The 27,130-nt window shown below is 46.5% G+C and overlaps 1 protein-coding gene across 8 annotated transcripts in view; it reads right to left on the bottom strand.

The window, feature by feature from the left end:
• Positions 1-27,130, bottom strand: part of ZMIZ1 (zinc finger MIZ-type containing 1) — a 449,347-nt gene that overhangs the window by 310,462 nt on the left and 111,755 nt on the right. For 6 of the 8 annotated variants that reach the window (XM_078150873.1, XM_021005985.2, XM_021005984.2 and 3 more), the window contains exon 3: positions 19,866-19,973. The exons of 1 other annotated variant lie outside the window; for it this stretch is intronic. The gene's annotated coding sequence lies outside the window, so the exon portion shown is untranslated. Of the gene's footprint in view, positions 1-19,865; positions 19,974-26,927; positions 27,054-27,130 lie in introns of all 8 variants that reach the window. One more of the 8 variants, XM_078150871.1, reaches the window with a different exon arrangement.

Genomic DNA, 27,130 nt, shown 5'->3' with positions numbered 1-27,130 from the left:
AGGATTTGAGCCCAGCTCTGACTCTAGGTCCCACATGCTCTTCCCTATACCTGCCTCTCATGCACAGTCTACGGAAAGATTGTTCCTATACCTCTAATTAAACACTTGTTTTCAAGGCTAGGAGCCTTCAAATTTCAAACTCTTCTGCAATTCACCAGCTGTGTGTGGATGAAATACTTGTGTACCCTTTTGGTCCCCCTGCATCTCCATCAAAACTGTTTAAAACACAAACTAAAACAGGCTCATGGAAAGATGCTGTGGAGTTGGAAGAGCCAAGTTCAAATCCTGTCTGGGAAAGATATAACCTCCCTGGGTCTCAGTTTCCTAATCTGTAAAATGAGAGAGGTGGATTAGATGGCCTCTGTGCTCCCTTCCAGCTCTAGAACTCTGATCTGGTGATGGAGTTAGGTTGGATAACATAAAGACCAGAAAAAATGGTTAAGGGTAGCTAAGGTGATTCGAAAGGACTCATTCTCCTGAGATAGGAGAGATTCTTATGTTGGTCTGGGGATTGAGGCAAGGGAGAACAGGACTATTCAGGGGCCCTTGCAAAATCAGGGAAGAATGGAATTTAATTTAACTCATTCTCCCTCCCTCCCTCCCTCCCTCCTTCCTTCCTTCCTTCCTTCCTTCCTTCCTTCCTTCCTTCCTTCCTTCCTTCCAACAGCAATAGCAGCTACCTCTCAGGATTGTTGTGAGGATCAAATGAAATAATGCTTGTAAAAAAAAAAGGTATTTAGCACGGTGCTTGGCACAGAGTAGGTACTCTAGAAATGTTTATTCCCTTCCCTTTTCATTGAAGAATGACTAGGAATCTAAGCTGGTAGGGTCAAAGTTTAGACAAGACACCATCTCTGCCCTCATAGAGTTTAGAGTCCTAAAGCAATTACAAGAAGTTTGGAGCCTTTTAATGCAGTGATGTGATATTGTATATTACAGCCATTTGTGTCCAATAGCAATCTTACCCCACCCCTCCCATGAGACTATAAGCTCCATAAGGGTAGGGATCATGTGTTAGCTAACCTCTGTATTTCCAAGCATTGCTTTAGACTCGTTGAATCAATAGATCCCCTCTAAAAGCTCAGTATTTTCCATTTTTCTCCCTGCTGAAATGCTTCCCAGCCCGCACCCTTTGTATACTCTATGCCTTTCCAAGGACGTGCCTACAACCTCATTGAGACAGACTCCAAGCTTCGTTGTGTCTGGCTCACCAAGGCTGCTATTCTCCCTCCTGCTGCCCCCCAGCACTCTGGCTAAAAGCTCTGGCCATGCCTTTGGCTCCCTTCTAATCACTCATCACCACCACCCCGCCTCCCCTTGCACTTCAGTGTGGCCGTGGGGGCCCTGTGGAGGTTAAGTTTCACAGGCCACTGAAGTTGAGCCAGGTAGAGAGTCTGAACTGGGATCTCTGCATCTGGTTCCTGCAACTTGTGCCTTAGATTACCCCCCCCCAATAACAAAGCACTCTGGGAAGACTGAGAGATACATCCCAGGGCCACCAAAGAAGATGGGGGGGAGGGGGAGAAATCTGAGAAGGCTTCATCCTCCCATGCACCCTGTAGCCTTTGACCTACATGGAGTATTCAGCAAGGAACGGAGGAGAACAAAGCTTCCAGCATGTGCTACCTCTTCTAACTACTTATTCATCTCTTAAGGTATGGGGACCCGACCCCTTCATGCAACCCACACATCACACCCCTGTGAATACATGTAACACCACCACCACCACCACTACTCCTCCTCCTCATCGTCATCATCATCATTACAAAGCTACCACATCGTGTCCTGAGGTTAGGAATGCACATTACAAATATTATCTTACCAGTGGCTCTTGGAGCTAGAAAGGTCATTGATCCCCTAACATAAACACCCCGGTGCACTCTCTCATCATTGGCTCCTTGCAAAAATCAGACAAGACTTCCAAGATCATATAGATTAATCCCTCATTTGATTTTACAGACATGGAAAACAGAGGTTGAGGTGATGCGATTTATCTAAGGTCACATGACTAACAGCAAATGATCCCAAGGTAAAAAACCTCTTCCTAGCATTCTGCAGTCTTCACCCAATCAGGCACCCCAAGACCCCAAGGCCCTCCGGATCACAGACCGAGAGATGGAACAGATCTTTGATGTGGACTTGTCTAATCCCTCCATTTTACAGTTGAAGAAACGAAGCCCCAGAGAGTCCACAGTCTCATACAAGGTAGTTCGTCATAGGACCAGGAACACTCACTCCATACAGCTTTTGGAGTCCCACAGCACCATAACGAGTCCACTTTATTCAGATGAGGAGATGAGGAAATAGGATGACAACTCAGATTTTTATTTCTACTCTCATTTTAAGATCGGGTAACAGTCCAGATTCTACAGAATCACTGGAGAGACTCAATAAAGGAGGAAGATTTCTACCTTTGGAGGGAAGGGATGCTTAGTCAACTATGTAAGAAGGGAATAAACATGGGCCTCAAAAACTAAATCTTGGGCTTATGTTCCTGAAGCAGCTACAATTTCCTAATGAGTTCACTAAAGTCTTAAGTGCTTTGGCCAAGGAATCACATACCTTCCCTACCCTAAAACCAATGTCGGGTGGGTCTGTGTATCAATTAATTAACAAGCAAGCATTTATTAAGCACCTACTATGTGCCAGGTATTGTAATAAGTGCTGGGGATAGAAAGACCCAAAATTTTTTTAAAAAATTAGTCCCTGGCTTCAAGAAGCTTACATTCTATTACAGCAGACATACACATGAATATACACATTATAAATTCAAAGCAAAAAAAGCTGGGGGGGGGGATTGGGACAGGGAATAGGAAAGTTTTCATCTAGAAGGTGTCACCTGAACAGAGTTTTGGAGGAAATGAGAGGTTGTAAACAGATGTCCAGGTGAAGTAGGAGTGCTTTCCAAGCATCAGGGACAGTCAGTGCAAAGGTGAAGGGGTGGGAGATGCATGTCACATGTGTGGAGCAACTAGATGGCCCAACATCCTAAGATCTCCCATACTGCAAGAAGTAGAATGAAGTTGGGGCCAGGATGTGAAGACCTTTAAAAGGTAAACAGAGGTGCTTCTATTTAATCCTAGGGAAAACAGGGAGTCACTGGAGTTTACTAGTAAGGGAGTGACATGATCAGAGATTCACTTTAGGAAAATCACTTTGGCATTTTTCCCAATATGAATTTGCCTACCTTCTTCTGGGTCACTGGGCAAGCTTCGGAATGCAGAAAGGACATTTCAGAGTGGAAATAAAGGCCATTCTCCAAAAGGGGACAGGCCCAAGCTAGGGGACTCAGGACCATTTTGCTTGCTTTCTCAGAAATGTCCCATCTCCCATCCCTATCCTTAGATGGGGATGGTTCTCAACCCTATTCCCACCCCAGCCCTCGTCCTGCCACGGTGCAGATTTAGCCTTCTGCCCACAGGAGATTTTAGCCCACAGCACAGTCGGCCCTGAAAACAGACCAGCAAGGGCCTACACAAGAGGAGGATGGGAGAAGTAGAAATCAGTTTATTTACTTTATTTACTTGTGTACAGGCTAAATCCTTCTAGTAGAATGTAAGCTTCTTGAGGGCAGGGTCTGATTCATCTCTGTCTTTGAATCTCTAGTACTTAGCCCAGCACCTAACTCATAGCAGGTACTTGATAAATGCTTGGTGAATAATCATCCCTCACATTTATATAACACTTTCCCACACCCACTACCTTATCTGACCCTTACAATAATCTAGTGTGGTCAGTCTAATTATTCCTATTTTTCAGATGAAGAAACTGAGGTCCAGAGAGATTGACTTACCTAAACCTGGAACCTAGCTTTTTTTTTTCCCCCTGTCATTAGTGGATACTAATCCCTTTACCCCACCAATCTGGCCTTTGTCCTGAGCTACTGAGAGGGTTCATCTGGGCATGGGGGTGGTGGTGAAGGGGCCAAGGGAGGGACACAGTTCTATGAAGAAAGGGGAAAAGAAGTAAGCCAAGACCCTGAGGTCAGACTTCCTGTCCCAAGACAGGCGAGATTCCTGGCTGAGTGTCCCATGGGAAGTTGTGGAAGCTTCAGCCCTTGGGAAAGATTAAACCAGAGCTAGACAAAGCCTTTGGAGAGGGCTGGGCAGGGCTTCCTGCCCTGGCCTGAGCCAGCCGAGATGACCTGCTGGGCCTCTTCCATGATTCCGGGACAGGATCAGGTTTCTGCCTCATCTGGGCCTAGGATGTACACTCCCTGGCCCAGCCTATTCCTTGGCTCCCGCTCCCCTCCCCTTCCTACCCCCTCCAGCCCCTCCTCCTTCTTCCTTGTTAATTTTTTCCTCCCTTTTCCAATGTAATGCCTATGATGTGCTATTTGTGGCTTCCTGCCCAGCGTGGGACCTGACCCTGGCCATTTAAAGGGAATTGGGAGTGGGTTCTAAGATCGTTCCAGTTGCCACCTCTCCTGTAGCTCCAAAATTTTAAACAAGGATTGAGCTTAAGGGGGAGGGGAGAACATCCATCTGGTTCCTGAGACCTCAGCAGAGAAGTCCCCGCGTGACCTAGGAGAGGAGGGGCAAGCACCCCATCAGTCTGCAAGGCAGGCTTCTGCCTGCTGTCCCCACCCTGCTCTCTGACTTCTGACCTTTCTATTACTTCAGGAGAAGCAGACAAAAGAAGAGTCTTCTCCAGCACCCAAACTGCACATTTCAATCAGCCTTGTAACAGATGAGCTCCAGCTACCCGGAGAACTGGGAAAGAGTAGGGTTTTCTTTGTGTCCCAGCTTCTCCTCACTACTGCCTTTCTCCACTCTGCAAAGACCCTCCTTGCGAGAACTCAATGCCTTCTCAATAAGTTCCCACCTCATCACAAGAGCTGACTATATGCTTATTGACTGACTGACTGATTCTTTCCCTCTCCCCTCCATCCAGATCGGAACCCTGCAAAGGCTCTGCTATCAATAACCAAGTTAAGAGCTAGACCTCAGGGGCCATCTAGTGCAATCCCCTCATTTCTCAGATGAGGAAACTGAGGCTCAAGGAAGAAGTAACTTGCCCAGGGTCACAGAGAATTCCTTTTCCCCAAGGGAGCATTTGTCAGATCTCTCCTGGTGGAATGAGGAGATTATATGACATATGAGAGCTAACAATGACCTTCTAAATCACCTATCTCAACCCGTCTAGAGGCTCTGACAGATAGATAAGAGATGTAAAGAGGTTCAGAGAAGCTATGAAATTTATCCCAAGTCACAGAGACAGCAGAGCTGGATTTGAACCTGGGGCTTTTGACTTCAAAATGAGCCCTTTCCCCACTCTATCTCTCTGTCCCCATTGAAGGACTCCCAGGCACCTGTAAGAAAGGTTTCGGGGCACGGAGCTCTTCCTGGAGCTCACAAAATCATACCACATGAGAGAAAATCTTCTCCACCGAGGAACAAGACAACCTGGCCAGAAACAGCATCAACGCCGTTCTGCATAAACCAGAATCAGCTCCGTCCCTCAACTGGCACAGAAAGGGAGGGTTAAGAATCTTCAGCCTGCATTGGCTGAGCTTAGCAATCGTATAGTCAACCAGCTAGGGCAGCTAGGTGGTGCAGTGGCTAAGAGCATTGACGCCTGGAGTCAGGAAGAGCCGAGTTCAAATCTGGTCTCAGACATTTACTAGCTGTGTGACTCTGGGCAAGTCACTTAACCCTGTTGCCTCAGTTGCTTCACCTGTAAAATGAGCTGGAGAAGGCAATGGCAAACCACTCCAGTATCATTGCCAAGAAAACCCCAAATGGGGTCATGAAGAGTTGGATGTGACTGAAAACAACAAAAACCACCACTTATATTACATATAAATATCAAGTGTTAGCTGTATCTTGCAGACTACAAGGTAGGGAAGGTTATAGAAGTGGGCTTAAGTCATTTGCTATATTACTAACAAACAGACTACCTTCTAGATGGTGGCTGCAGGAACTCACTTCCCCTCTAAACTGCCTCTCTTTGGGATTTCCCTCCTTTATTTACAAAGATGTCCATGACTGCTTAGACCACCCCACCCCAGTTCCAAGCCTTATGGCTGACCCTATGCTCATAGGGCATCCCTACGTTCCTACTTTGCGACCTCCCCATCCCAGAACCCCACGTTCTGTAACAAAATGAGCAGGGGGTGCCTTGAACCTGGTTTCTTCTTTGAAATACAGATGAATTTTTACAGCTATCTTCTGTTTGCCCAAGACGCTTTGTCTTCCCCTACAGGGCCCAAGTCACAAAAGAAAATGCTATGTGTGGGGAGGGAGGATGGGGAGGAAGCCTTTTTTTCCCCAACCATTGTTATCTAGTAGTAAAAACCCTTAGAAAACCTCAAAAGGCTTGTGTTCTTGCTTCAGGATTAGAAACCCAGGGGAGAAGGGGAGGGACTGGGTTTTGTTCTGCAGCTGGCCTGGGCAGAAGAGACTCCCAGGTCAGAAGCCCCAGGTAGGGCTTGTGAGAATAGACACAGGCAGTGCACTCCCGGGCATCCCCCGAGGAGGAAAAGAAAGGAACAGGGCAGGGAGCAGAGCCAGATAGAAGAAGGGCTCATATCTAGGCCTTACAGCAGCAAACTCCTGGGCCACTATAGGTTAAAGAGGGTTTGGGGGGCTGGTCTGAAAACATTACCTCCATGGCCTTGGGTGGCACTCACATAATGGCTCCCATTTACAGAGAGTTTTAAAGTTGGCCAAGTATTGCACACTATTCATTTCATCTTCTTTCTAGCCCTAAGGGGTAGGTGCTATTATTATCTCTATTTTTACAGATAAGGAAACTGAGGCTTAGAAATGTGAAATGATTAGCTCAGGGTTGTACAATAATAGGTGTTTGAACCCAAAGTCACAGGCCAGCACGTGTTGTCTCTTCTAATCACACACCATCTTTTGCAATTTTGTCTTTCCTGACTTCACACTGAATCATTGTAACAACACAAAGAGGAGTTGCCTTTGATCCTTTCTGGCTGTGTGACACTGGGTAGGTCACTTAACCTCTCCCTTCCCTCTCTTAACTATCTACCATTTACCCTGTTTATAGCTTGCTTTTATATATATCTGTTTGATCACTGTTTGGCTCCTCATTAGACTGTAAGCTCCTTGGGGGCATGAGCTGTCTACTTTTTGTATTCTTATCGCTCTCTGCCTGGCACATAGTAGGTGTTTAATAAATATTTGACTAACTGATCTCTTGCTGCTCTAAGCAACTTTCTAAGACTATAAAGTTGCAAAAAAGGTTCTACCTGCATCATTAGCCCGAGTTTCCCCATCCAGGAAATCACATGTCCACTACCTATCCCTAAAAAAGAAAATTTCAACACTGATAACAGGGTATCTCAAAAGTCTTAGTGCAGTTTATTCAGCCTTATAAGAAGACTTTTGGGACATCCAGTACGGCATTTTAAAGCCTGCAAAGTATATTATCTCATTTCAGCTTCACAACAACCCTATAAAATAAGTGCTGTAGGTACTACTGATATCATCCCCATTTTACAGATGAGTAAACTAAGGCTCAGGAAATTTTAGTGACTTATCCATGGTCACACATGGGACACTGGCCTTCCTAAGCCCAGCATTCCATCCACTATACTAGGCTGCCTTGATCTTTATTAACAGCTGGATGGTCAAGCCAGTTTGAGACATTTCACAGGTTCACATTACTTAAATTTGGAAGGGACAAACAGCTTCCTTTTACAGATGAGGAAACTGAAATTCAGAGAGGGGAAGCAACCTGCCCAAAGTCATACAGGTAAGGAAACAGCAAAGCTAGAAGAGGAATGAGACTCCCTCAACACACATTAAGCTCCAAATGTATAATGAAGTCTATAAAAGGCAATTGTGTGACAGAAAAGTTTAGCTAAGACACTGCCCTTGTGGGACTTCCTGGCAGTTAATCATTGTGAATCAAAATGAAATAATTTGCTGAGCTCCTGCTTTTTACGTAGCCTTGTGGGAATACAAAGACGATGCGAAGTCTGGAGCTCACAGTCTAGGCAGAGAGAAAAGAACTCTCTCCTGAGGAAACAGCTTCAGAACACAGGAATGTTCAACTGTGGCATCCCCACTTTAACCTACAAGGGGAATTCAGGGAAGGGGAAAGCCAGCATACACAGGAGAAAGTAGCGTTTATATACATATATACCTGCAAAACACAGGGGAATCCAGACTCTAGTTCCAGGTGGGCAGCTAATCCCAGGTCTGGGGTTTTCTTCTTTCTCCCTTCCTGAAGGAAGGCAGATGCCTTCTGGGAATGCTCTGGACATCTGTGTGACCTTGGTTTGAGTAATTTCCCCTCTCTGGCCTTAGGTTTCCTCAAGCTTAGAGATGACTGAGTTGAGCTAAGTATTTTCAAAAGTCTAAGATATTTTGATTTACCTACATGTAAGTACTCTTTATGTGAGGGTACTGGTACAATGCATTATATATAAATCCAAATTTTTTCAAAACAATTTTTGAATACTACTTACATGTAAGACTTTGGAGATACAAAGAAAAAAATATTGCAGTGCTTGTGATTGAGGTTATATTTTATTAGAGGGGATAAAACATGAGCTCAAATAAATATAATGCAAGATAAGTTGAAATAATGGGACAATGGAGAAATCCAGACAGAATACTCGAGGAACATTTGAGGAAGGAGGGCATTAGGGAAACTCTATGGGAAAGATGAGATCTGAGCAGAGACTCTTGGAGAAAAATATTCTAACAGGTGGGAGAATGAAAAATGTGGGAAGTAGGAAATATGTTGACACAGAGAGAGAGAGAGAAACAGAGACAGGGGGAGAGAGAGGGAGAGAGAGAGAGAGAGAGAGAGAGAGAGAGAGAGAGAGAGAGAGAGAGAGAGAGAGAGAGAGAGAGTGCTCTGAGAGGGACCTGTGAGGTCCTCCTACCCTTGGCTTGCAGTCTCCAGCCTTCAGATGGCAGGCAGTGCCTGGGATGGTGATGGTAGAATGGGATTGGTCCAGTACTGAACACTTAATTCTGTGTCTGGCTTGGCTGTAAAAGACTTTTGGAGAACAGCTTAGCACCAACAGAATGAGCCACAGGGCATGATTTAACCCAATGAGCCTTTCCTGTAAACAAGACTCTTTTCACATCTTTACATCTACTTTTTATCTAATCAGAATCAAAGCCTGTGTTAACCTTGGGCAAATCACTTCTTCCTTCTGGGCCTCAGTTTCCCCATCTATGACACGAGAGTGGTAGGTAAGATGACCCCTAAAAACTTACCAATATCTTAAATTGCAATTCACTCACTTGGGTTTCAACTGATGGCTTACTCCCTTTTCTTATGACATCATTCCGAACCCCAAAGGTTGGGAAGGAAGAAGTAAAGGGGGGAAAATTAAAACTCTTTATGCCAAAATAGGAGCTTGCTCAGGTCTCAATTATCTGAAGGCTGCTTCTTCTCCCCCAAGCTGTCCAAGTTCCCCTAATCCATCCATGGCGGCATTCACTCTCCACACTCCCATGCAGCTCTCTCTCCCCCTCTTTTCATATCAGAGCTGGGAAGTCAGTGTTTTCCAACTCTAACTGGGCTAAACTGCTTACTTGACAAATAGAAAAAAAGGCCCACGTGATTGGCTAAGGTTTCATTCTGTTCACACACACACACACACACACACACACACACACACACACACACACACGTCATGTGGCAGGGAGGAATCAGATTTCTGTGGCTTTGAAGGATGACTGAAAGGAGCTGCCTTTCTTCACCCAGAAAAATGTGTTCTCCAAACACTTGTTTCCCACTTCCTGAATGAGACAGACACAGAGGAGTGTCAAGCGAAAAAATAAATGAGACGTATATGTACACACACACACACACACACACACACACACACACACACACACACACACACACACACATACACGTTCAAGGGATTGTGTCTGTGGTTTTCGTCTTTCTTTCCTTCTCCTGAGGGAAGGCAGATGCCTTTTGGGAATGCCCAGGACATCTGGACATGACTGCTCCCTCATTCCTGTCAGTGACCAAGCAGGGGAGAATATTAGGACATGAGAGCTGAAAAGAACCGTAACCATATCTGGTCCACTCTCCCCATTTGGCACAAGAGGGAAAAGAAGGCTAGAAAGAGGAATGAGCCAAAGGTCACACAGTGAGTGAGCGAAGGGTAGATCCAGACCTAAAACTTTTTAGCTTCTCCATGCCCAGGAGAGGGCTCTTTTCATTGTAACACATGGCAAAGGAAAGAAGAGGCAGGCAAGTCACATGGATCTGGTGGGATAGAGCCTCAAGCTGTAGCAAAGACTAGATGTCTGATCTTAGAAATAACCTTGACTCTAATATGGTCCCCTCAACCCAGACTCAGAGTGGTGAGAGGAGGACTTAACAGAGTTAAGCAAAACGATCAGTAAGTCAAAGAAAAGCAGGGAGACCACCCCTTCCTTCCCACCCCCCAAGCTTATGGGGCTCTGAGGAGAACTGCTCAGGCCAGGGAGGGGCACAGTAGAAAGCACTGATGTATAGAGCCTGAAATCCTGGGTCTACCTTTAGCAAGGTATATGACCTTGGGCAACTCAATTCATTTCTCTGTTTTCACATTTGTCAAAATGAGGCCAGTGGATTAGATGGTCTCTGAGATTCCTTCTAGCTCTAAAATTCTCCAATGCTAAGATTCTCTGCAGGGAATGACAGGGTCTCCCTTTCTTTCCCCTCTGGGTCTGGCCTGTTGGCTCCCAGACCTGGAGGGGACAGGCAGGACACAGGGCTTCTGAACAAGAGTTCTACCGCTCTGTGCCTTTGACACATGGCTATCTACTTTCACCCTGGCATGAAGACAGGTTCCCCAGGAACCTGGCACAGAGGACAATAGTCCAGCTGTAACAAATAGGCACTGAATCAAAACTGGGCAGGTCACTATTTTGACAAAAGCCAAGAATATTCCCTCCTCCTCTCCTTCCACCCCCACCCCCACTCACATTCTGTTCCCTTTTCATTCACTGCTTTGACTATGGGAAGCAGAGACTTCCAATAAAAAAAGGAAGAAGGTTCTAAAGAAAGAAGAGGTCAGGGCAGCTACATATCACAGTGGATAGAGCACTGGCCCCGGAGTCAGGAAGACCTGAGTTTAAATCGGGCCTCAGATACTTACTAGCTCTGTGATCCTGGGCAAGTTGCTTAAATTTGATTGCCAGAAAGAGGGAAGGAAGGAGGGAGGGAGGGAGGGAAGGAAGGAAGGAAGGAAGGAAGGATGGAAAGAAGGAAGGAAAGAAGGAAGGAAGGAAGGAAGGAAGGAAGGAAGGAAGGAAGGAAGGAAGGAAAGAAGGAAAGGAAGGAAGGAAGGAAGGAAGGAAGGAAGGAAGGAAGGAAGGAAGGAAGGAAGGAAGAAAGGAAGGAAGGAAGGAAGGAAGGAGGGAAGAAGGAGGGAGGGAGGAAAGAAAGAAGGAAGAAAGAAGGAAAGAAAGAAGAAAAGAAAGAAGGAAGGAGGAAAGAAGGAAAGAAAGAAAAAAGAAGGAAAGAAAGAAATGAAGGAAGAAGGAAGGAAGGAAGGAAGGAAGGAAGGAAGGAAGGAAGGAAGGAAGGAAAGAAAGAGGTCCACTGGCCATTAATAGTTCCATAAATTTAGAGCTGGAAGGGACCTGAGAGGTCATCTAGTCTGACCCCTTTATTTTACAGATGAAGAAACTGAGGACTACAGAGACTGTGTCCTGCCCAAGATCACACAGGTAATAGATATCAGAGCCAGGATTTGAACCTGGGTCTTCTGACACCAAGTTCAGCAACTCTGTCCACTTCCAACCTTCTCTCATATGCCTCTTCTAAAACCCCAGGAATGCCCTTTGCCCTTTAGTCTCCCCTGTGCATTGCTCTTTCCCCTTCCAGTCCTGGGAAGAGAGCTTCACCAGCCAAAGCTCACAAAAGATGCCCACTCATTTGCTTTGGGTTCAGCCACCCAGGTGGCTTCCTCCACTGAGCTGCCCCCCACCAGGTGCCTTCCTACTGGGTCCTTCCTCTCTCCTGGGGAATTAGAAGAAGGGAACTTCAAACTGTCCTCTCTCTAATAGCTTCACTTTGGGGAGATCCCAAGGGAAGGAAAGAGATGGGGCAAGCAAAGGGAAAAAGAAGGAGAGAGCAAAGTGAGGATGGAAGGGAGGAAGGCAGGAAGGAAGGAAGAAAGGAAAGAAGGAAAGCAGGAAGGAAGGAAGAAAGGAAGGAAGGAAAGAAGGAAGGCAGGAAGGAAGGAAGAAAGGAAAGAAGGAAGGGAGGAAGGAAGGCAGGCAGATAGGGAGGAAGGAAGGGAGGGAGCAAGGAAGGGAGGGAGCAAGAAAGGAAGGGAGGGAGCAAGGAAGGAAGGCAGGAAGGAAAGAGACATATACACAAAGCTCTAGGGTGAGAGTTAAGAGAGAGATGGCTATAGAAATGGGAGGGACTTGGAAAGAGAGAAAGACAGAAAGAGAGAGAGAAACCCATCTACAAAATGTTAAATACCTAACAGGAGATGACAAATCAAATGGGAATTACTGCGGTAAAAACATAATTAAAAACTTGATTGAAGTTAAACAGAATTTACATAACACTGCAAATTAACTTTACACTCAAAGTATTCACTGGGAAAGCAATGAAGAGGCATTTCATTAGTAATCTATATTTAAACAATACTTACAACAGAGTTGTTCTAATGAGAAACTTAGTGTTTTTAATAACAGCCAATTGCCAGTGGCTCCTAGCAGCCATCCTGATCGAGGCAATGGCTGTTCGTTAATAAGTGTGTATTTAGGCAATTCAATATCCGGGATAGATATGACATGAGGAAGTGTGATGCACCAGGCCAGGTCAGACATTGGATAGGGAGATGGTAGACAATGCCAGAATCATGTGGTTATGTGTGGGTATATATGTGTGTATATATATGTATAAATACTGACATACATACACATACACATTTGTGTGAATATGTGTATTTATCTTCACATACATATATAACTGTATGTATTATATATGCCTGCACATGCAGGTAGGGGTGTGTATGTGCGCGTGCTGCAGAAGAAAAACAGTACAGGGTAGGAGAAGATCTGCCAGAAGATCTGGATTCTAATTCTTCCTATGTGAACGGAGGTTGGCTCTTTCGACTTCTGGGCTCCAGTTTCTTCTTCTTTCGGTTAGTAAGTACACAGGAGGATAATACCCCTCACCTTCCCTAACTCACAGGGGTCACTTAAGGATTTAAATGAGATAATGGATGGAAAGCCATTTATGAAAAGTGTAAGTATAAATTCCATGGATTACTGTTATTATAGGCCTAGTGATCTAATTAGATTGCCCACAGCATGGGATAGCTTATTTCCTGGCACCAGCCCACCCCTCCGAGGTCACACAATGGCTTCTCACTCTACCCTGCAGGGATGCTCAAAACCCAAACTGAAAACAAAAACAAAAACAAAAAACAACCCCCCCCCAAAAAAAAAACAGTACAGTCAATTGTATCAGTTCTGAGACAGGGAGAACCCAGTCCAGGTAAAAGGAGACAGAAGCACTTCAGCCTGCCTCTCCACCTTTGGCCCACCCCCACCCCAGGTCTGGTCTGGCAAGCCAGCACCAGCAGGTCTCTCTAAGGGAGTTCTCCTTCTCTCTCTAAGTTCAAGGACTCAGCATCAGGTTAGGAATAGCACAGATAAGGCCAGAGTGCTTGTCTCTGCAGGCCATCATAGGCCAGCCTCTCTGCTGGAACTGAAACTCACCAAGGACCATGTCTTCTTCACTGCAGGCTACCTTCCCACCCCTTTGTAAATCATTTAACCTTTTCTCAGCATCCCTAGGGATAAAATGAGGTGGCTGGCCTAGACCAGGGGGGTTTAACCTGGGGTCCATGAACTTGAATGCAAAAACATGATGCACTTATTTTCATGAACCTCTAACTAAAATGTAGTATTTCCTTCAATTATGAATGTAGGCACCAAACAACAGCAATAATAGCAATACCCGTGACTTGGTCACCAATAGAAACCACAGAAATCTCCGCATCACATTACAGTTGTTGCAAATTCCTTGGATGCTCATGCCTACTTCAAATTTACTGGAGTTATCAGACAGGTTGATAGATATGTTAATATATCACAATTTTAAAAAAATATTTTGGTAACTACTTCAATATGATTTGTTTCCTTTGTAATACTATGTATTTTATGTGATGTAGTTAAAAATATCATTCTGAAAAGGAATCCAAAGGGCTCCACAGACACTGATTGGCAAAGGGGTCCCTGTGAAAAGCCTCCGGATCCCAGCCTGAGTTCATTCATTCATTCAAATTCTCATATTCCAGGGCTTCAATGGTGGGTAAAATGAGAGGAAACTAAAGGAGGGAGAGTAGGCCCCCTTCCAGGGAGCAGCCCAGTCATCGTCTTCCGACTACTAGCGGCAGCCACCTTTTGCTTCTTCCAGAATTTGTTGAGTGCAAGTGACCTGGCCAGCCCTACATTGTGCAAAGCCAAATCTTACCAAATTTCAAAATCTACTAGGTCCGGGTCTCCCCCCCAGCCCTCCCAAAATGCCAAAACTGTGGTGAATGATAACAATGATTACTTCCTCCCAGGAATAAACGGGACAGGGAAAGGATTCCCTTGTTTGTTTGTTTTTTTTAAAATTATTTCTATAGTACCAGCTGATTTCACTCTCTCCCCAAGGGTCACTAAAGACACCTGGGAAGTGCTTCCCAGGGTTCAGCTCTTGCAATTGGCAGAGAAAAAAGAAAAAGCATAGGGCAAATGCATCTCCATGGACTTGCAAATAGAGTCATTTACTAAAGAAAGTAACAGAAAAAGCAGGAAAGAGAGAGACAAGACCCAGAAACCCAAAGATCTCATTTGGTCTAAATTGACAGACAGCTTTGACTTTTACTTAACAGCCCTGAAAGGTTTTTACCTTTTCCTTGTAATGAAAAGCCAGGGGAATTCAGACGTCAGGAGCTGCAACATTCTTCTCTTCCTCCCTTCCTTTTCCCTTACAGTCACGCAGTTATTATATATTATGCAAAGGGGATAGGACCTGGGGTCAGGAGGCCCCCCCCTTTGAGTGCTGGCCCCTAGCTCTTATCTTACTAAGTCTAAGAATTTAAGGAACTCAGGCAGGGAAGGTGCCTATCTGCATTGGTGGAGGGAGTTTGGGAAATTCCCAGCACCAGTAAAATCACAAGTTCAGTCCCTATCCCCATCCCTATGATACTTGCAAGGCCAGCTTCATAAGGATGTCGAAAGTATCAAACAAAAGAGACAATGTATGCCCCCACCCCCGAGGCAATCCTATCCCCCTTTCATTGAGAAGCCCGCATACCTCTGGATACCACAAGAAGGTTTAAAAAACAAAACACCATTATATCCCTTTTGTGTTCAGATTTCTGGGGTTCTTTATGACCCATCTCCTCCTTATATCCTCCCAAGCTTCTTCTACCTAGACCTTCATCACATTGTCCCTAGAAAGGCTCTTGGTGCAGTGGGAGAACTTCAAATGACTAGTGCCCTAGAAGACTCCACTCTCCAATGTTATTTCACCATAGGCGGCCAAGCTTATTTCCCACTCCTCCAGGCCATCTTCCTTGACCATCCCATCCCATACTGATCTCTGTTCCGAAAACCTACAGCACTGACTCTGGACCATGCAATGGACAGTAAGTATCTGTCCCCTCTGACTGTTTAACACGTTAGGTAAGCTGTAAGCTCTTCAAGGGCGGACATCCCACCTTCCTCTTTTCTTTGGGGTCCTCACAGTTTCTAGCATGGGACTGGACCCACAGTAGGCACTCAGTGGGTATTTACTGATTGATTAAGAAAGGGAAGGCAGAGTTAGGAGCCAATGTGCAGATTTTTTTAATGATTACGAGAAAGGAGGGTCACTGAGGTGACAATGATGCCTGTGTCCGCTTATTTATCCCAAAGAAGTAACAGTGTATAATAATAATAACAACAAAGAACATTTATATAATGCTTCAGTGTTTGCAGAGTGCTATATGTGTGTGTGTGTATGTGTGTGAGTATATATTTCTGTATGTGTATATACACAGATAAAAACATATACAATATGTATAGTTCATAAACATGTATACATGCAGCTACTGTGTGTATGTCTGTATTTGTACGTGTGTGTGTGTGTGTGTGTGTGTGTGTGTGTGTGTGTGTGTATCACATCTCCTCACAACCCTGGGAGGGTAAGTGCTATGATTATCCCCATTTTATAGCTGTGGACATTGACTCGAAGCAGTTAAGTGACTTGCCCAGAGCCACACAGCTACCAAGTATTTTGAACTCAGGTCTTCTCAATTCCAAGTGCACTGTACTGCAAAGAAGAGGTAGGGAACAGAGCTCAGAAGAAGCTCAATCTCACCCTTATGTGAGATGGGCCTCAGTTTCTTGATCTGTATAATGATGAGGTTGGAACTAGTTGACTTTTAAGGTCCCTTTCAGCTCTAAATCTCAGTTTCAATTTTCCACATCACTCTCTCAGCAGCAAATCTGGGCCTCACAGTCCTAAGACAGAAGGGCCCTCAACTTCAGACGTTATCTCAGAGATAGACGCTTGCTGCCCTGAGCGGAGACAGGAAAGAGGATACTCTTGTTCGTGGACAAGCCTGTCCACAGATCAGCATCTCAACCCTTACATGCAGGCTGCATGAGGAGTCCCAGGGCCACGAAGGAGACAGCAGTGCTGAAGATCTGGGTAGGAATGAGACAGGGTCCACTTGTGGGTCAGCAAAGCTGAAAGCCGAAGGACAGAGAAAGCTTGGAGGAAGCCCGTCACTGTTAAAAATGGGTTAGATGTGCAAACAGGGTGGAGGTAGAGATTGTGAAGAGCTTGAAGCCAGAAAAAATATACATCAACTCGTACCCTAATCACCCAAATCATCATTCCAAAGGTCTGGAGGAGTTGTCCTCCACTCTGGCTCTCAAATTCCATAGCCCCCCTACTCCTCCCATCCCACTCCCACTCTCCCTATCGCTGAGAGCCACAGGGGAACTCCTCCCCACCATGACCAGCTCCAGCCTGGCCAAGCCAAACACAGGCTGTGAGGATCTGCTGGACAAAACAGCCATATATTCCAGGCCCCGAGCCGATCCAGGGTTTTTGGAAGGCAGAGGTAGTAATAAGGGGAGGGAGGAGAGCAAGAATCAGAGGAGTTGACTGGCACCCCGAAAGGGCAGGCAAGGCAAGCTGGGCTCAGAACAGCATCTCCCAGGATAAACTCTCCCCATCAGACTGAGCTCATCTTCTCCCCCCCAACTCAGATGATCTGAGGATCAGGGGAACAGTAACCAACCCCAGATGGTGAGACCCAGGAAGACCACCCAGAAGGAGCCCAGACCTCACCAGAATTCACCCGTCCACACCCCTGGCAAAAGATGTAAATCCATCTCCCAGACTCCCACCTGCCATTTCCCTACTCCAGCCCCAGACCAAAGGATCCAGAATCATAGATCTGAGCTAGAAGGGACCACGAGGGGCAAGGCACACAGAGACTAAGTGACTTGTCACCTATTAGTGACAACTAATAAGTACTTTGGCAAGATCTGAATCCAGCTCTTCCTGACCCCTCTCCACAAGACCACCCTAATCCCTGGTGAGTCAAGCCTGTTTTGAGTCTTTAAGGAGGTGACCTATGGCTCAAGATGCCAGCCTCTAATCTCTCTCCTCTGACCTTTACACACACACACACACACACACAGAGTACAGTGCCTGCATACACATCTGTTTGTATGTATGTGCATATGTAAATATGCATGTCTATATGTGTACATGCAAAACACACGTACATTGTGCCCTGGGGCATATAAACATATAATAAGTTAAACACATGTAATAATTAAACTATATATATATGTACACTAAAAGCACAGTATATGTATAGCTACATACATATGTGCATATATACATAGTCTATATATCTGTATGTATTGTGTATATATGTACACACACACACACACACACACACACACACACACACACACACACACACACACACGATGTCTGGACTTGCCTGCCTATCTATGCAAATCGTACCTGCCTTCAAGTGTCAATAAGCAATCTTTGACCATCCTCCTCTACTTCACATCCCCGCCCCCGCAATGTTCATAGAATCCAGCCCTTAGGTATACATTATCTTTATAAAATCAGAACCTCAAATATCAGGGGGGGATCAAGACCTGACATCCAAAGTCATCTCGTCCAACTCTCCCCTACAGGAGAAATCCCTTTCACATAAGGGGTGATCACTACCTCAAAAGGCAGCCCTCAGCCCTCTGGGAGAACTTTAATGATAAGGAAGTTTTTCTTTACAATGGAGCCCACATTTGCCTCTCCTCCGAGTTCTGTGCTGGGGACTAAAAACCCTCTTCCAGGTGACAGCCCCTCCACGTCTTGTCTCCCCCAACCATAAGCTCTTTGAGGGCAGGGGCCAGACACTTTGTCTTGTGGCTCCCACAAGGCCCAGCACGGTGATGAGCACACAGCAGGCCCTCCAAAAAGAGGACTAGATGACAAGCCCAAGAGTGGGCTCGGCAGGAGATCTACTCTGTCGACCCCTTCCCCCTCTAACAAAAAGTCTCCAAATTCTTGTCAGGGATCCAGCAGCTTTGGGCCAGCGCTCCTTCTCACCCCCCACCCCCTCCCTTTTCCCCACGCAGCCTGAGGATAGAATTATACTGGGGTGGGCTTTGGAGAGCAGCAAAGATAATAGTTTTTACAGGGTAAGGAAGAGGCTGGAGTCAGGAGGCCTGAACTCTAGCCTCAGCCCCACCAGTACTTTGTTCGTCTATTACAGGACTATAACAAGACTCATTTTATGTACATGTATATAAATGTATGTATTATATACACACATGTATTATATATGTACACATATACATATACACATACATGCCCTATAAGGATCAAACCAGAATATATATGCAAAGGGTTTTTGAACAAGTTGAGAGCTGTCCAAATTGGCATGGTGATCTCCCTTTGGAGTTGGGAGTACACACTGGGGACATGACTCCTTTCTGGTCCACTTGACCTGACAGCCTAAGGTATCCAACTTAAACCAAGTCAATGACTGAGAAGTTTTAACTCTACCAGTTGGAGCTACAAGTGGTTATTAACCTAACGTAGACACTGCCCAAAAGACCAATGATCTGAAAACAAGGAGGGATGTCAGGGATAGAGACATTTTGTTGGCTCCCTAGAACAGGGGTGTTTAACCTGAGGTCTGGGAACTGATTGTTGTAGATGTTTTAATTCTGATAACTGCATCTCATTATAATTGGTTTCGCTTGTAATTCTCTGTAGTTTATATATTTAAAAATATCACTTTGAGAGGGATCTGTAGACTTCACTAAAGTGCTTCCAAGGGGCCCATGACACCAAAATAAAACAGTTAAGAACCTTGCACTAGGAATGGGAAGAAAAGAAATGAACTTGGCCATCCCAGCTCTTTCCCTTGGGCACTGGCCACCTCCCCCACCTAGTTCCTGGTTTTTGTACAGATGAGGTGCCTCGCTCCACCTGAAAACACCCAGTTCAGGGTCTTGCTGAACAACAAAGCAACGGAGATCTTTTAAAAACCCTTTTCTTCCTCCTAAATCATGGCAGAGAGAATGATGGCACTGCCAGCCTGGCAGCTGTGGGCCCTGCCTTGGTGGCAACTCCTTCCTTCCTCCCCCCCCCACCCCCATCCACGTACAGGTCAATAATAAGAGACAGATCCATCTGTGCCCCAGGGCACAAAGTGATCTTGGTGCTCTGGGGATACCTTTAGCAGGACAGCCAGGAGCTGGTGTGTTCTCTCGTTCTCTCTCCCTCTCTCTCTCTCCCTCTCTCTCTCTCTCTCTCTCTCTCTCTCTCTCTCTCTCTCTCTCTCTCTCTCTCTCTCCCCCACCCCCACCTTCTTGTGTGTGTGCTTTTACCTTCTCAGGGCCTTGGTGTTTATAAACGGGCTCCCTGTCTTCTAAGTCACTCTCCAGACACCATTGGCAAGCCGCCGATCTCACCTTGCGAATGAGTCTCCTCCGTCTCTGTGGAGAAAGGGGGTGGAAAACACATGCCATGAGGGAGGCTGGAGCACTAGGCACTGAAGGGCAAGCTGGGACTGCACACAAGCGGGCGGGCCTGTGGTCCAGACTCCAGGCTGAGCTCTGGTAGCCTCCCTCCTCTCCTCGGGCAGACAGGGAGCAGCAGGAGGTCACCCCTTCGACTCCCTGCTGTCCCTGGGCACAGCTAATCTTGGCTTTACACTTAAGTACTCCAGTTTCCTGGATTCCCCAAGCTCTCCCTCCTGGTCCCAAACCAGGAGGAATGATCAGAGCTGGCAAGGTCTGTCCCTGCCACCCTCAGGCCCCTATGCCCAAGCTGCTGGCCTTTTCCTTGGGTTTGTGGGGCTCTGTTTCTTGGAAGGGGATGTGTGTGTGTGTGTGTGTGTGTGTGTGTGTGTGTGTTTTTACACTGGGGGTTTTTGTTTTCTTTTGTTGTGGGAAGGGGGTTGGTGGTGGTGGTGGTGGTGGTGGTGGTAAGAAAAAGCTGAAAGTAATCTCCTGCCTGTGAAGCCAATAGCCAGTGTGAAAGGGAGAGGCTGTCCTGGGGTATTTTTAGCTGCATGTACATAGCCTTGCCATGTACCTCATCTTGCTCAGTAGCGCTCTGTCGGCCTTCTGGGAATTATCTCTCACTGCCATGGCCCCCCTAGCTACCTTCAGGGCTGCACTTTAACCCCCTGCCCGCCTCCCTCCTCCGGCGGAATTCTTTCCTCATTATGAATTAGTCACCAGCTTGCCGGCCAAACAACTGTAATTTTATCTCCTCGGGTTTAGGTGACCCTCTACCTCTCTCAGTAAGCAGACCTAACCCTCCACCCTTTCCAACTGGCCAGCCTTTGCCTGCTCCAGTGAACCCAGGAGGCCTCCAGTCAAGGCAACGACCTTTTAGTAAGTGCCCTCCAGTTGTGGGGGTTACAAGGAAGAGGAGACACAGTCCAGGCCTAAAAACAGAGATAACCTAGTTGGGGAATCAAGAGGTAAAGGCATGAAACAGGGAACAAAAGAGGTTTTTCCTGGTGTCGTGTCCCGTCCCGTCCCCCCCCCCCCAGCACCTCAGCAGCCTCTGCCCAGACCTTGGATGTGTTTTGTGTATTCCTCTGTACCTATGCATGGTCTTCCCCATCAGAATGGAAGCTTTTTGAGTAGAGACGGCTTTGCTTTTGTCTACATCCTTACAGCTGACACATAAATGCTTACTGATCGAGCGATTGATAGGTACTGACAAATTAGTGCCCCAGGATCTCCTGTGGGAGCTCCTATGGGCTGGCAGGAGATGTAGTCTGATGCTACAAATACCCCCAAATGCCACCACCCAACACATGCTTACACTCACATGCATATCAACACACAAATGTGTTATACAACTTCAAAACATTATGGTAAAATAAAATCATTCCTTTAATTTGATTCCTCTGAAATCTTGAAACTAGTCTAGTTAGCCAGTATCCAAACTATCCCCCAGTGGTGTGTCTCAAGCAGGCTGTTTCTAGCAAGGTGCCCAGGATGGATGTCATCTGCATCCCTCTCATCTCCTCACCTTGAGGCTCCCAGTGAGAACTCTCTCCAGTTTCCCCTTCCGTCTCCTTTCTCTAGGTCACCCACCCCCTCAGATGGGGAAGAAGGGGTCCCCCAAAGGAGGTTGGGCAGGAACGATCCTCCTTCGTCTGGCTCAATCTAAACGCTGTGAAATTCTTGCTCCTTGGGGACCTCACACATCAGTTACTGCCTGTTAAGTCAGCGTCCACAAGGCTCTGGTTAATAAACCAGACCCGTCTAATAAAGGGGGATATTTAGGTGGCTTTTGATTGAGGACCAGCCCCTCTCTACTCCCCCACCCCCCAAAAAAACCCCAGACAGAAAGAAAAAAATTCTTCTCTCTTCATGCTTTGTAAAGCAAGAGCCATTAAAAAAAAATAACAAAGAATCTGAAAAGGGGGTGGTGAAGGGGATGGATGGAATTCCCGGGATCACCTAAAATTGGAGAAAACTAGCCAACTGTTCAAACCAATTAGAGGCTTCCTAAATTCACAGCCAAAGCCCCAACAGGAATGAGGTCAGATGTATGGGGCAGGCACAGAAATTCTAAAAAGCCAGGGTTGATTGTCTAAAACCTACTACCTAGACTGGGTCAGCTCTTAAGGCACTGAGATCTCCTCATTGATGGAGCTGGGGAGGGAGGAGGCAGAGGGAGAACAAGAAAGGGGGGGTGGGGGTGGAGTGAAGAAGGGGGCCAGAGAAAGGAGGAGTGGGCTGGCAGAGCCCCTAGCTTTGTGTGAGCTGGGAGCAAAGGGCAAGGGGGGAGGGGAACAGGAATGCCTTCATAATTCTCCAGAGCAGAAACCCGGACTGGAATGTGAGCTTGTGAATAGAAAGGAGGTGACATTGCAAGTGAATTTAAGGGCAGGGGGTGGTGATGGGTCAGGGGAAGGGGGGGAGGAAGCAAGAGGCCAGCAAATGGAGCCAAAGAGGATATGATTCAGGGCCTGCTCTGATCTCCAGGCGCTCCGGTCCAGGCGGGTCATAGGTGGATGACCTGGTGATCATAGCAACATGCCCTTTCAAACACAGCTGGGGAGACCCCTGGTCTCCAGCAGGCCCGAGATAGATTTGTATGTAGCAAAGCCTCCACGAAGAACTGGGAGAAGGGAAGCAATTGTCTTCATTCCTATATTCCCCTCTGCCCCAAATCCTGCCTGCCACCCCCACCCCCAATCTGAGATCCTCACAGTGAAGAGAAATCCAGGGTAGCCCTGGGCCAGCCCATGTGCTCCCTCACACTGTGAACAGGATGTGGGTATCTGGAGGTGAAGGAGAGTGTGGGGGTAGAGGGGACAAATGGGTGGGGAGTGGTTCGAGGGACACTACTTCCTTAAGACAGATCGGTTTACCACATTCAGTTGAGCCCAGGACCGCACAGCTGCAAGTTATAAATGTCCCAGCCCAACACACACACACACACACACACACACACACACACACACACACACACACACACACACACACACACACACGTTCCTCTCCCTCAGCCAAGATTCCAGGTCCTTCTGACTCCTATCTATCGTCTATCCCAACCCCAACAGTGACCTGTCAGTCAGCCTTCCAAGGCAGGGCCCAAGTACCACATACACGGCTCCGAGGCTACAAACACTGTTCTTTAAGCTGCTACAGCCACAACACTGGAACGCCCCGAATAGTGTCTCTTTCAAATACTTCATATATCCGAAGGAAGAAGTGTGGACCTAATGTAGGAAAACTGACAAAGAAGTGGTCCAGAACATGAGTGTTGTAGGAATTCTGAAGGGAGAGAGGGAAAAAGAGAGGGAGAGGAGATGGGAAGGAGAGAGGAGGAGGGAAGGGGAGGAGAGAATGAGGGGGGAAGAGAGAGGGAGGAGAGAGCAGGAGGGAAGGAGAGAAAGAAAGAGAGAAGAGAGGGGCAGGAGAGTGGAAGGAGAGAAGTGGAAGAATGGGAAAGGGAAGGAGAGAATGCAGAGGGAAGGAGAGAGGGGAAGAGAGAAGAGAAGGGAAGAAGGGGGGGAGGAGAAAAAGGGAAGGAATGGGAGAGAAGAGAAGGAGAGGGAAAGAGAGAGGAGAGAAGAGGAGGGAAAGAGAATGGGAAGGCAAGAGAGAATGGGAAAGAGAAGGGAAGTGAAAAAGGGAGGTGGGAGAAAAGCAGGGATGGAAAGAGGCAGGCTTTGGGCTAGTAAAATGGCACTTAAGCCAGGACTCCTTGTTCTGCTCTACTTACTCCAATCTTAGCCATTATTGCAGACCCAGATCTTGTGCTAGCTGCCTTCTCCAGGAAACTGGCCCTGATGTTCAATGCAGTTTTCATCCACAAATATTTCTTAGGCACCTGGTTAAGCTCAAGGTTATCGGCAAAGTCGGGGAGGTCCTCATGCTGTAGAGGTGGCTCTCTACTTTTCTACCAGCCAGAGGCAAGAGGGGAGGGAATCCTGGAAATGGCAGACCACTTATGCCAAGGCTTGGCGGTCGGCAGAGATGAAATGCCAGGTAGGGGGAACAGATGGAAGGCTAGCTGGACTGGACTGAAGAGCATGAAAATGAGAGAAAGAATAAATAAGCTGGACAAAATAGATAAGCATCAGCTTGTGGTAGGTTTCAAATACCAAGCTGAGGATCTGATATTTCTTTCTAGGGAGCCCATGAAGATTTTTGAGAGTGTGTGTGAGTGTGTGAGTGTGTGTATAAAGGGGATGGGGATGGTGTTTTAGCAATATCAACTTGGTAGCTTTGTGGAGGACAGATTGGAAAGAAAGGGATGAGAGGAGGCAGAGAGAACAGCTAGGAGGCCATACTCATTTGAACCCCCTCTGAACTCCTTACCACACATTTGGTACTTGTGCCACCTGACATGTTCCCTCCCACTGTCTCTGAGTTCACTGGAGTGAGGAACTCCCAGTGAGGACACTCACTTTACCAATGCAAATGTGCAGCAATGACGATTCTTAGAAAGGTGCCTCACGACACTAAGGCACTGAATGACTCGTCCAGGATCACAGAGCCATTAGGTAGCACAGGCTGGACTTGAACCCAGGTCTTCCTGACACCAGGCTCCCTTTGGTTTTTAGCTAGCTTTGTATGTCAGTCTTATGCCCCCAAATAAACTTTGGACTCTTAAAGGATAGTGACCGCCTCATGATTTTCCTCTCAAATGCTCTGCCTGGGGGCAGACATAGGAGCCTGGTAGTATGACTGATTTGGTGAGTAAGGTGGTCCACAAACTTCCTTTCCCATCTCTCCATTAGGTCACACTTTGGGATCCCCAGCCAATGAATGCATAGAGATTCTCCCCTACACCTACCATTCCATTGCAGAAAAAAAAGGCAGAGGGTCATAGTAGGAAGAAGGGAAACAGGACAGTTCATTCATTCAGGAGACTGAGTGAATGGCAAGCTCTCCAACCCATCCAATCTCCATTCTTGGGTCTAGGAAGATCCCAGAGAAAAGTCCTACTGCTCCTGACAATGTCGGGCCTAAGTACAACCTGCTGCCTGGGTCTTTCTTGGGAGAGTGGGGTGGAGTTACTTTCAGCCTTCTCTGGTCTAGCCCTTTTCTCTACTGTGATGTTCAGTTGACTAAAAGAAAATAACAGCCTTGTCCAGGAAAAGCCCATGGTTGGTAGCACAAGAAGCCATTTCCAGGAAGAAAGCTCCATCTCTCTGGTTTTAGATTATACCTCTTCCAAACCCTCAAGCCGCCTCTCTAGGGAGAGATCCATCGCTCAGACAAAAGCCTGAAACCGGCCACAATCTGATGACTGTCACGCTGCCCCCCACCCAGACCCCTTCTAACAACACTTCAGACAGGCACAGGCTAGTCAGTCCGGCCTTCCTTCCCAACTTGGCGAAGCCAGCAGCAGCTGCCTTGAATGGGGTCTTTTCTTGGAGCTTTCCTCCAGCCCTTGAGCAGGGGGTGGGGGGAGATCCAGGAAAGGGAAAAGTGGAAGAGAAGATAAAGGGGAAAAGAGGGAGGGTAGGGATAAGGGAAAAGGGAGGGAAACGATTAAGGGAAGAGAACTAAAGAATGGCGATGAGAGATAGGGGGAAATCGAAAGAATTGAGAAAGGGAAAAAAGATTGGGAAGGGGGAAAAGATGTTCATCTTCACGCTCTCATTAAATCCTAGGAAATCTCAACTCATTTCCATTTCCTCTTTGCTTACTTTTTGGACTCTTGAGCCGCTGCTACAACCTCACTGTGATGACTGGTTTCAAGAAGTTATCATTCAATTGCTGGTCTCTTTCACATGAAGATAAATATATCGAGTTATGTCTCCCCTCCAAAAACAAAAAACAAAAAAACCAGCAAGAAAAGCCCCGAATTCACTCCTCACCAAACATATTCCATCTTCTGAAGGTCTCTGCCACAGCTGAGGCACCAACACTGAAAGTACATGTGTCTCTCCCCTATTTTAGTGGTAACTTTGTTTTATAAATAAATTATATAAATAGGCTTCTTTGATTACTCAGAGCATCCAGCATTTAAGGACTGGGGCATTGCTGTAGGCATAATTGTACTACTGAATTCATCAGCTGCCTAATTATCATTCATTTTGCATTTATTTCTGCTAATTAAAAAGAGAGAAACTCCTAACAACTTTTACATAAATACTATATTTGTTCTATGTAAAGATGTGATGCTAATTTGCTGGTGATTAGCCGATTATCTAATTTTATCTCTGTCATGCTGCAGAGGCCAGTATCCTACAGCTAACTGGAGGCATGGAGTGTGCAGGCGGGGCCATCACCATCTCCTTGCATATCTCACACACACACACACACACACACACACACACACACACACACACACACATACACACATACACACACACACACACATACACACACACACACCCTGCACATTGAAGACATAAAGAGAAAACCAATGAAATCTACTCATAAAGAGCATTCACCCTTGGACTCAGAGTGTGTGGAATGACTCATGGGGTCTGAGGAAATGTTCATAACAGCAAGACATGCTCATGGTCACAGGACCAACCAAGCAGTCTGTCTGGGGCCATTCGTGGAACATGTCAGACCAAGTCAATAATCATGTCTACTCTGACACATCTCTCCCTGGCCAGGACAGCAGAGCCAGGGTTTGGGAGAGATGCTGTACCACCAACATATCTGTCCTCATCCCTTCCCTGTACACATCCAAGCCGGTGGTGCGCAAAGACCAACCTATCAATCAACAAGCATTTATTAAGCACCTACTATGCACTGGGTACCAAACGGTACAACAGTCACAACCACTCAGAATGCAACGGAAAAAGTACCACATTTAAAATAAGAAAGAGGACTGCCTCCAGAGGAACACAGATCTTAATGCTGGAAAGAATCTCCAACGCCATCTGGTCCAACCTTCACATTTTACAGATTAGGAAAACTGAGACCCAAGGAGGTTAGGAGACTTACCCGAGGTCATCCAGGTCCTACTAAGTGTCAAAGGTGGGATTTGAACCCAGGTCCTCTGACTCCAGAACGAAATGCTTCCACTAAGTCCTGGCTCTGCCACTTCTCTCTGGACCTCAGTTTCCTCAACTGTAAAACGAGGGGATTTGATTAGATGACTTCTAATGTCCTTTCTGTATCTGTGATTCTACTTGTGATTGAGTCCT

The sequence above is a fragment of the Phascolarctos cinereus genome, unplaced genomic scaffold (assembly GCF_003287225.1).
Source record: "Phascolarctos cinereus isolate Bilbo 61053 unplaced genomic scaffold, phaCin_HiC Scaffold_3;HRSCAF=262, whole genome shotgun sequence".
NCBI classification, from domain to species: Eukaryota; Metazoa; Chordata; class Mammalia; order Diprotodontia; family Phascolarctidae; genus Phascolarctos; species Phascolarctos cinereus.
This window is presented reverse-complemented; position numbering and strand designations above follow the sequence as displayed.